Raw genomic sequence first — 12,127 nt, 5'->3', positions numbered from 1 at the left:
TTTATCTGATACAAAAAATGTTTTGTGCCACGGCCAAAAGTAAACCAGTTATTTTTAGTCACTTTGTTTTAAACTCTGATTGAGTCTTCTGAAGATCAAACCTTGTGAAGGTAGTTTGCCTTTGACTTGGTTAACTCCTGTTTTTTGGTTTTGTAAATTTAAAGCAGCATGTTAATGAGGAAGGGGTACAGCCTGTGTTTGAACTTCAGCACAAAAGGTTAAGTTCTCCTTTTGTTTTAATACTATATTTTAACTGATACACAAAATTTAATTTCAACACGCAATCAGAATACAAATTCTTCATGAGATAATTTATATCTTTTATTTTTAAGTTCTTGAGCCTCAAGTTCTCCATCCCAACAAATGAAGTTATTTGTTTTGTTTAATGTAATGAGATAGTTTAGATGTACAAAAACCAGAAAGCAATATGACAAACCCTTGTATTATTTTGCGGGTTCATCTATCATCTAGTTTAGTAATTAAAGCATTAAAATACAACTGAAGAGGCACATGCCCTTGCTATACCTATACTTCTCTCTTGCCCAAGTAATCACTATCATGAACTTGATAATTATTATTACCATGCAAGTCTGTATTCTTTATCTGTATAGGTGTACAGCCCTAAAAATATTCAGTATTACTTACAATTTTAAATGTTAGATTCTATACCTTCTTCCTACAACTTGCTTGTTTCCCATTCAGTACTGATTTTAAGACAGATCTGGGGTGGTACATGTAACTTCAGTTCCTTTTAACCCCTGCATTCAGCCATATGAATTTGCCATCCACTTGCCTCAGCAGTTTTCAAATAGTCACTATACCATCAGAGCTCTAACAAACATCTTTGTGTCTCTGTGTATGTCCCTTGAGGATATGCTAGAGTTTCTCTTGGGCTTAGCTATTTAAACTGTGTCCCTGGACCAGTGACAATTACATCACCTAGGAACTTGCTGAAATTAAGAATCTCATGAATTGGGAGATTGGGACTGACATATATACACTACTATTTATAAAAAATGGCTGTCTGGGGAGGTCTTACAAATAGCTGTGAAAAGAAGAGAAGTGAAAAGCAAAGGAGAAAAGGAAAGATACAAGCATCTGAATGCAGAGTTCCAAAGAATAGCAAGGAGACATAAGAAAGCCTTCCTCAGCAATCAATGCAAAGAAATAGAGGAAAACAACAGAATGGGAAAGACCAGAGATCTCTTCAAGAAAATTAGAGATACCAAGGGAACATTTCATGCAAAGATGGGCGTGATAAAGGACAGAATGGTATGGACCTAACAGAAGCAGTAGATATTAAGAAGAGGTGGCAAGAATACACAGAAGAACTGTACAAAAAAGATCTTCACGACCAAGATAATCACGATGGTATGATCACTCACCTACAGCCAAATATCCTGGAATGTGAAGTCAAGTGGGCCTTAGAAAGCATCACTACGAACAAAGCTAGTGGAGGTGATGAAATTTCAGTTGAGCTCTTGCAAATCCTAAAAGATGATGCTGTGAAAGTCCTGCACTCATATGCCAGCAAATTTGGAAAACTCAGCAGTGGCCACAGGACTGGAAATGATCGGTTTTCATTCCAATCCCAAAGAAAGGCAATGCCAGAGAATGCTCAAACTACCACACAATTGCACTCATCTCACACGCTAGTACAGTAATGCTCAAAATTCTCCAAGCCAGGCTTCAGCAATACGTGAACCGTGAACTTCCAGATGTTCAAGCTGGTTTTAGAAAAGGCAGAGGAACCAGAGATCAAATTGCCAACATCTGCTGGATTATGGAAAAAGCAAGAGAGTTCCAGAAAAACATCTATTTCTGCTTTATTGACTATGCCAAAGCCTTTGACTGTGTGGATCACAACTGTGGAAAATTCTGAAAGAGGTGGGAATACCAGACCACCTGAAACTGCCTCTTGAGAAACCTATATGCAGGTCAGGAAGCAACAGTTAGAACTGGACATGGAACAACAGACTGGTTCCATATAGGAAAAGGAGTACGTCAAGGCTGTATATTGTTACCTTACTTATTTAACTTCTATGCAGAGTACATCATGAGAAACGCTGGGCTGGAAGAAGCACAAGCTGGAATCAAGATTGCCAGGAGAAATATCAATAACCTCAGATATGCAGATGACACCACCCTTACGGCAGAAAATGAAGAGGAACTAAAAAGCCTCTTGATGAAAGTGAAAGAGGAGAGTGAAAAAGTTGGCTTAAAGCTCAACATTCAGAAAATGAAGTTCATGGCATCTGGTCCCATCACTTCATGGGAAATAGATGGGAGAGCAGTGGAAACACTGTCAGACTTTGTTTTGGGGGGCTCCAAAATCACTGCAGATGGTGACTGCAGCCATGAAATTAAAAGACGCTTATTCCTTGGAAGGAAAGTTATGACTAACCTAGATAGTATATTGAAAAGCAGAGACATTACTTTGCGACATTACTTTGCCAACAAAGGTCCCTCTAGTCAAGGCTATGGTTTTTCCTGTGGTCATGTATGGATATGAGAGTTGGACTCTGAGGAAAGCTGAGCGCCGAAGAATTGATGCTTTTGAACTGTGGTGTTGGAGAAGACTCTTGAGAGTCCCTTGGACTGCAAGGAGATCCAACCTGTCCATTCTGAAGGAGATCAGCCCTGGGATTTCTTTGGAAGGAATGATGCGAAAGCTGAAACTCCAGTACTTTGGGCACCTCATGCGAAGAGTTGACTCATTGGAGAAGACGCTGATGCTGGGAGGGACTGGGGGCAGGAGGAGAAGGGGACGACAGAGGACGAGATGGCTGGATGGCATCACCAACTCGATGGATGTGAGACTGAGTGAACTCTGGGAGTTGGGGATGGACGGGGAGGCCTGGCGTGCTGCGATTCATAGGGTCGCAAAGAGTCGGACATGACTGAGCCACTGAACTGATCTGAATGAACCCCTACTGCATAGTGCATGGAACTCTACTCGATGCTCTGTGGTGACCTAAATGGGAAAGAAATCAAAAAACAGTGGGGATATATTATGGCTGATTCACTTGGCTGGCTGTACAGCAGAAACTGACCCAGCAAAGTAAAGCAACTATATTCCAATTAATAAGGAAAAGAAAAAAAAACACAACAGACTCTCAGACCTTTCCAGCCTAACAAATCATAATCGGGTTTTAACTAGATCCTGTGGTGATCTGTTTGTACATCAAGGATTGAGAGGCACTGCTGTAGGTATGCCACAAAGTAGAATTGCTGAATTAAAGAGGAGTTCAGATCTTATCAGAGACTTATCAAAATGCTCTTACAGGTGGTTGTGCCACTATAAACTTTGACCAGCAGAGTTTTCTACCTCAAATCCTCAAAATTTGATACAATCAGGATCTCAGTATTATGCCAATATTTTAAAAAAATTCTATGTCATTTTATTTTCTCTGGTCACTAATTGGGTGTCTTACATGTTTATTGGCCATTCAGGTGTCCTTTCTCAAGAATTACCTTTTTCATTTCTTTTGACTATTTTTCTGTTGATATATAATCCCATGACTGTAGTCTTTCCCTGATAGCAGTACAAAATGTGCAATAGATCAGCACATTTTGTGCAGCGCAGTCATGCTTTCCACTTCACGCACTATTTATATCCTCTAAAGAGCTCTGAGGGCAGGGATCATGTACTGCTGTAACCCCTGGGATCTAGCACACCCCCTCACAGATGAAGGGCAGTGAGATTTGTATTAAAGTAGCCAGCTCAGAGGAGAGATCTGGAATGGAGATATATAATGAGCATCATTAGCATATAGAAGAGATTTAATGCAATGGAAACGAGTAACATCAACTAGGAAGGTTGTAGAGAAATGAAAAAGGAAGATTAAATCCTGAAGGGCTATAGCATTTAGGCAAGGGAGATCTTCAATGAGGAAGGAAATTCTAAAGCTATCAAGCAAAAGACAAACTTTGATTATCTAGAAATCTAAATGTTGCATAGTAAAGGATACCATAAGCAAATCCAACATACAAACAATAGACAAGGGGAAGAAACTTATAATGGAGATGACAAGAGTCAAGATATATGTAAAAGCTCTTAAAAACTTATAAGAAAAGTCGGGTTAACTGTAAATTGGATAAAGGATATTAATAGCCTATTCACAGAAAAGGAAATCCAAATAGCAAATAAATATATTTTTTAATGCTCAAATTAATTTATGTTTAGGAGTATTATTTTAAAAATGAAAACAGGAAAAGATATTTGAAAAGAACAATGACTGAAATGTGGAAGAAAGGGTACCCCCTCACACTTTGGTGACAAAATTAATAAAATAAGCCTCAATGAAATGAGGCAGAAGCTACATGAAAATGGAGAAATAATTAGCAGAGGATGGAATAAAAGTGGAAAGGGTAATGCTGACAAATCTCTTGCTAATAACTGAAAAATTGTTCAAAATATATGAATGGGCATCAACAGAAATAACCAACAATAGAAAGAGACCCATATGATTTGTAGATTAAGAATTCATTAGCTATAAAGCTCAAAATGATTATGTTTAAAATGTTCAAGGTAATAAAAAGACAACTCTGAAAATTTCACAGAGAACAAAAAAATATTAAAAGGCAGAGGAAAATTTGAAAAGAACCATATGGAAACTGTAGAACTGAAAAGTATGACATTAATAACTCAGAATCAGAAAAATAATAAATTGGGAAACAGGTGAGAAGAAAATATCTAGGAGAAAAATACAAAGAGATTATAGAGAAGAGTAATTAAAATATAGACTATACAGTTAAAGGTCAAATACATGTAAACAGAGTTCTAAAAAGACAGAGAATTATGAAAAAGTAGATTTGAAGAGAATTTTCCAAATGAAAAAAGGTAGCAAGCAATAGACTGAGGAAGATCTGCAGACACCAAGTAGGAAGAAAACCAGCCCTCGGTATATTATAGGAAAATTGCTAAGAATCAAAGAAAAACATAAAAAAATTTTAAAGTGTCTGCTGCTGCTGCTAAGTTGCTTCAGTCGTGTCAGACTCTGTGTGACCTCATAGACAGCAGCCCACTAGGCTCCCCCCATCCCCGGGACTCTCCAGGCAAGAACACTGGAGTGGGTTGCCATTTCCTTCTCCAATACATGAAAGCGAAAAGTGAAAGTGAAGACGCCCAGTCGTGTCCGACTCCAGTGACCCCATGGACTGCAGCCCACCAGGCTCCTCTGTCCATGGGATTTTCCAGGCAAGAGTACTGGAGTGGGGTGCCATTGCCTAGTGGGAAAAAAATGCATATTAAAATATAGTTAATTTCTTAACAGAAATGATAGAAATAAGAGAACACTGGAAATAATCCTCCAAAGTGCTGAAATAAGTAACACCAAGCTAAATTTCTGTACCCAGAAAAAGTACCATTTACTAATAAGGCAAATAAAAGCTGAACAAATTAACCAAGTGGAGAACAACTTAGCATTTCCCTGGTAGTGCAGTGAATAAGAATCCTACTGCCAATGCAGGGCACACAGGTTTGATCCCTGGTCCAGGAAGATTTCCCATGTCACAGAGCAACTAGGTCCATGTGCTGCGGCTGCTGAGCCCACACCCTAAAGCCTGCTAGTCACAACTACTGAACCCACTTGCTGCAACTACTGAAGCCCAAGTGCCTAGAGCCTGTGCTCCTCAAAAAAGAGAAGCCGCCACAATGAGAAGCCCTCATACCACAAGGAAGAGCAGTGCCTACTCACCACAACTGGAGAAAGTCCATGCAAAGCAATGAAGACCCAGTGCAGCAGAAAGTAAAATAAATTTTTAAAAAAGTAGAAAAATTTAGGAATTATGAAAGGGTCTTCTTTGGTCTAAGAAAAAAATCATCCCAGATGAAAACTTGAAAATACAGGGGAAAAAAAAATAAAAAGCAATAGTAAAAATATACAGTTGACCCTTGAACAAAATGGGTTGGACTTACACAGGTCCACTTACAATAAACTTTCTTTTCCCCAGTAAATACATACTAAAGTATACTAATGATCCACAGTTGACTGAATCTGTGGATATAGAACCATATATAGGGAAAGTGAAAGTGTTAGTCACTCAATCATGTCCAATTCTTGGCGAGCCCATGGACTATAGCCTGCAAGGCTCCTCTGTCCATGGAATTCTCCAGGCAAGAATACTGGAGTGGGTTGCCATTCCCTTCTCCAGAGGATCTTCCTGACTCACAGACTGAACCCAGGTCTCTTATATTGCAGACAGATTCTTTACCAGTTGCGCCATTCTGCCCTTGGACTGAAGTATACTAAATGATCCACAGTTAACTGAATCTGTGGATATAGAACCACATAGAGGGAGGGGTGTCTAAAGTTACATTCAGATTTCTGATTGTGTGGGATATTAGCCCCCACAGCCTCCATGTTGTTCAAGGGTTAATTGTTTATTTAATGAACAATGGCTGTATAAAATAATACTTTCTTGTGGGATTTAAGACTGATATATGTTTAAAATCCAATAATAACAGCATATAGGTTGGTAGAAACTTAAACAGATTTAAAGAGTTCTAGGTTCTTGTGTTGTCTCAGATTAGATCAGATCAGATCAGTTGCTCAGTCATGTCCGACTCTTTGCGACCCCATGAATCGCAGCACGCTAGGCCTCCCTGTCCATCATCAAACTCCCGGAGTTCACTCAGACTCACGTCCATCGAATCAGTGATGCCATCCATCCATCTCATCCTCTGTTGTCCCCTTCTCCTCCTGCCCCCAATCCCTCCCAGCATGAAAGTCTTTTCCAGTGAGTCAACTCTTCGCATGAGGTGCCCAAAGCACTGGAGTTTCAGCTTTAGCATCATTCCTTCCAAAGAAATCCCAGGGCTGATCTCCTTGCAGTCCAAGGGACTCTCAAGAGTCTTCTCCAACACCACACTTCAAAAGCATCAATTCTTCGGCGCTCAGCTTTCTTCACAGTCCAACTCTCACATCCATACATGACTACTGGAAAAACCATAGCCTTGACTAGACGGACCTTTGTTGGCAAAGTAACGTCTCTGCTTTTGAATATGCTATCTAGCTTGGTCATAACTTTCCTTCCAAGGAGTAAGCATCTTTTAATTTCATGGCTGCAGTCACCATCTGCAGTGATTTTGGAGACCAGAAAAATAAAGTCTGACACTGTTCCCACTGGTTCCCCATCTATTTCCCATGAAGTGATGGGACTGGATGCCATGATCTTCGTTTTCTGAATGTTGAGCTTTAAGCCAACTTTTTCACTCTCCACTTTCACTTTCATCAAGAGGCTCTTCAGTTCCTCTTCACTTTCTGCCATAAGGGTGGTGTCATCTGCATATCTGAGGTTATAGATATTTCTCTCGGCAATCTTGATTCCAGCTTGTATTTCTTCCAATCCAGCGTTTCTCATGATGTACTCTGCATATAAGTTAAATAAGCAGGGTGACAATATACAGCCTTGAGGTACTCCTTTTCCTATCTGGAACCAGTCTGTTTTTCCATGTCCAGTTCTAACTGTTGCTTCCTGCCCTGCATACAAATTTCTCAAGAGGCAGGTCAGGTGGTCTGGTATTCCCATCTCTGGTTACAGTTTATTGTAACCAGTATAGGCAAATTCAAAATTATAGTAGGATATTTTAACTTACCACTTTTATAAATGCCAGGCAAAAATTCAGTAATAATAAATAAATTTAAATAATTTAATAGCAGAATAGTTCTAATGAACATATGTAAAACGTTGATCTAATAACTTAATCTAATGAACATATGTAAAAATGTTGATCTAATAACTTAAATAGGGATTTTTTTCATGTGCACACTGAACATTTATGAAACTTGAAATGTCATAATGACAATATTGTATCATAAAAAGTAGGTTCCATAATTTTGAAAGAATTTAAACTCATGTTCTATGAATTCCATACAATCTAGATATCAGTAACAAAATAATAATAATAAAATCCATGTGTATTTGGAAATAAATATACTTCAAAGTAACCTGCAGGTCACAAAGACAACAAAATGATAATTTTGGAAATATTTTCTATTGAATTGTGACGAAAAGTCTTCATTATCAAAATTTATAGGATGCAGATAAAGATTGTTATCATAAAAGCTAAAACTGATCAGCTAAGCAACCTTCTTATAAAGATGTAGGAGAGGAATAATAGCAAAATAAACCTAAATAAAGTACAAAGAAGGAAATAATAAGGATAAAAGGACAGTAGAAAACAAATGTACAACAGAGGATCAAAAAAAGCCAAAAACTGATTTTTGTAAGACAACTGAAAAACTTCTAGTGACAGTAACTGAGAATACAGAGAAGGCACTAACCAAAATCAAGAATGAAAAGAGGATATCACTATCAATCCTGCAACATTAATACACTCTTAACATATGGATTATTTTATAAAAATAAGTTTGAAATGGTAGGTGAAATGGACACATACCTAGAAAATCACAACTCTTCAAAGCATATTTTTATAATCTGAATATTCCTGTAGCTATTAAGGAAACTAAATCCATACCTCAAAGAAACATCAGACATAAGGTCACTACCAAGGTTCTATTAAACATTTAAGAAATAACGCAAACCTTACCTGTGTTGTAAGGTCACCAAAAAGTTAATGACAAAAGCTGAAACAGACCTTAAAAAAAATTTATGGACCAATCCAACTGATGAAAATAGATACAGAAATCTCAAATGAATTATTAGCAAATAAAATCCAGGAATATAATTTAAAAAATATTACATCACAATCAATTCGGGCTCATTCCAGAAATGTAAGTATTTGGTTAAATATATGAACATCAGTCAATATAACTGAGTGTTTCTCAAGTGGCTCAGTTGTAAAAAGTAGGAGATATGGGTTTGATCTCTGTTGGGAAAATCCTCTGGAGGAGGAAATGGCAACTCACTCCGTTATTCGTGTCTGGGAAATCTCATGGACAGAAGAACCTGGCAGGCTACAGTTCTTGGGGTTTCAAAGAGTTGGACACAACTGAGCAACTAGCTGGCACACAGTGATGTAACTCACCAAATGAGAACAATTATTTGATCATTTTTGTAAAATGTAGAAAAATAACTTGATAGTATTCAGCATTCTTCATGATTTTTGAAACAAGTCCTGTGGGAACTGAAACATGCTTCCTTAACCTGATAAAAGATCCAGATTCCAAAGTAAACACCATACCTATTGAAGATTTTCCCTTTGAGATCAGCAAAAGGTTAAATACTGCTTCTATTCATCTTTTGTTGGAATTCCTAACCAGTGCAGAAGGGCAAGAAAAAGAAATAAAATGCTGAAGGGAATGGAAAAGAAGAAATAAAGGGACTAATCATTGCACATGACATATGCAAAATCAAAATGATTTCTATAAATGGTTAATAAGAATGTTTATGTCTGCTAAATAGAAACATCAATATCTACTGATTGCTCTGAAACTTTAGTTAAAACTATTAAAACACAGGTTGCTGGATTCCAACTCTCAAATTTCTGATTAAGTTTTGGGGTGGGGGTCAAGAATTTGCATTCTGCTCAGTTCCAAGGTGATGATATTACCTCTAGTCAAATCACTGTGGATAGATACTCCATTGTCATGGATTATAAGAGTCAACATTCTGAAGGTATCTATTTACCTCAACCTAAGGTAGTGCAACATCATTTAAAATTTTCATATTTGGGGCATCTCAGCAAGTAGATTCTGAAATGTATACTGAGGCATCACAGATAACTGTGAGTAAAGGGCATGGGTGCTTAAGACAGACTCCCTGAATTTGAATACTGCCTCCTACTTAGTGACTGTGCGTTCTGTCACTTGTAAAACAGGAAAGAACTATCACATGATTGTTAAAAAGATTAAATATATATAGTTTAGATGTATGCCCAGCACACATTAAGTACTATGCATGAGTTTAATGATTAAGTAAAATAAAATAAAAAAATAGGAAAATGAAATCTACTGGATATCTTCTAGAGTTCAGATGCAGACTCATGCATATGTGGACAGATAAGTTTATGACCAAGGGTGATATAGAACAGTGGGGAAAGAGGATTATATTTCCAAATGAAAGTGAAAGTGAAGTCGCTCAGTCGTGTCCAACTCTTTGCGACCCCATGGACTAGGCTCCTCTGTCCATGGGATTTTCCAGGCAATAGTACTGGAGTGAATTGCCATTTCCTTCTCCAGGGGATCTTCCCAACCCAGGGATCAAACCCGGGTCTCCCACATTGTAGACAGGCACTTTACCGTCTGAGCCAACAGGGAAGCCAGATAGTTTAATAAATTGTTTAATAAATTGTTATAAGCACTCATTTTAGCATTACTTGGTAAAAATAAAGATGTATATAATTCTGTGACCCATCAATTTTAACCTTAAGTATATACATCCAAAGAAATACATACACATGTGAAATAGGAGATAAATTCTGATAATCACAGCAGCATCATTTGTAATAGCCTCAAACTAAAAACAACCTGTATGTGCCCAAGAGTAGACAGGATATATAAATTATAGGGTATCCATAACATGGAATACTATACAATGATGATAAAGGATGGAGATACATGCAATTAAATGGCTGAATCTTAAACAGTGCTGACGGAAAGAATCCTGATGATTGCCATAAAAGAAGATATGGTGATTACCTTGGCAGAACCTTTACAAGGAAGGGAAACTTGAACGTTTTCTCAGATTTTGACAATGTTGTTTCTTGATCTGAGTGGTGGTGACCTGGATATTTGCTCTATATGGTAATAGTATTTATATGTATTATTGTTTTATGTTCTTTTCAGTAGGTGCCTTTTCCACAATAAAAATGGTAGAAGAGAAGGTGGAGAATATCTGAAAGGCCAGACTTGTAAGTATTAAACCTGGGTGGGAGGAGGGAGGAGGGTTCAGGATGGGGAACACAGGTATACCTGTGGCAGATTCATTTCGATATTTGGCAAAACTAATACAATATTGTAAAGTTTAAAAATAAAATAAAATTTAAAAAAAAAGTAAAGGGGAATCAGAAGTTCCAAAAATCCATTATATATTTTCATATAGTAATAACCCAGAAAGTGATGTCACACATTTTCTTCTTCATTGGAAAAGGGAATTGCCGGGAGCCAGCATGAGGAAATCCATCCGTGGCAAAGGTCATGAGGAAGGAGGCTGGACATACGCAAAGGCGGGATCGAGCCTCAGGAGTCCCCCTGGAAATTCTCGAGCATCTATCCTAAAAACCAGAGTCTGCCTACTTTACTACTTTGTGCTCTCACCTACACCTCTGACTTTATGGGGGGCTATCCCCCACCACCTCTTTCGGAGAAGGAGTTAACTTAGAGCTCGTTAATAATAATTTCTGGGCATGATAGCAGTGTTTCAACCTACAGACTCCTCTGAAGGTTCTCTAGCCTGCCTGACAGGCTTGTCCGGCCACATGTGATTGTTCACAGCCTCCCAACCGTGAGAGGCACGAGATGCTTTAAACCTTCTAAAAACAGGTTCTTTAGAGAAGTTATAAAACTATTAGTATAGTATAGTGGGCTGATTAGAAATTGTATTGGTGAAGGGTTTTTTATTTGTTGAGCCAATGTTTACTGCTAAGTCTCCACATCCCCTGCCCTTATACACATTGATGAATATATACAAAAAATAAGTATTAACCTTGATATTAATCACATTAGACCTTAGGCTAAACAAATTCTTTCCTTAATTAAAACCCACTACACCCTCACCCTATAGGAATGTAACTTTATCTGGTACCTTCGAAAGGTGGTGTCTGTTTTAAGAATAATCACCCCTGGAGAAATAAGTGCCCTGGTTGACTGACCGCTGTCACAAGGAGAGGGTCATAAATTGTCAGCAGGCCCCCTGGCCAGAAGATGATGTAACACCCCTAAGACCTCTGTATACATTTGTATGAAGCACCTGACTTTAATAAAAGTCAGGACTGCTGACCCCGTGTGACTTTTGTATAACATCTCAGTGTATAAAAACAGACCCTGGAAAAATAAAAAATGGGATCAGCTCCTCGAAATACTGGTCTCCTCACGTCACTCTCTCTCTCAACCTCTGGCTGAGTTTCCATCTGGAGGGCAGAGGCCTGCCAAGCTTACTAATTTTGCCTGGGCTTCTAAGATCCGACCGGGGAGGCCTCAGTGTCTCCTCTTCCATGGGAGAA

The sequence above is a fragment of the Bos indicus x Bos taurus genome, chromosome 1, assembly GCF_003369695.1.
Source record: "Bos indicus x Bos taurus breed Angus x Brahman F1 hybrid chromosome 1, Bos_hybrid_MaternalHap_v2.0, whole genome shotgun sequence".
NCBI lineage: Eukaryota > Metazoa > Chordata > Mammalia > Artiodactyla > Bovidae > Bos > Bos indicus x Bos taurus.
The sequence above is the reverse complement of the archived record's forward strand: the minus strand, read 5'-3'. Positions refer to the sequence as shown.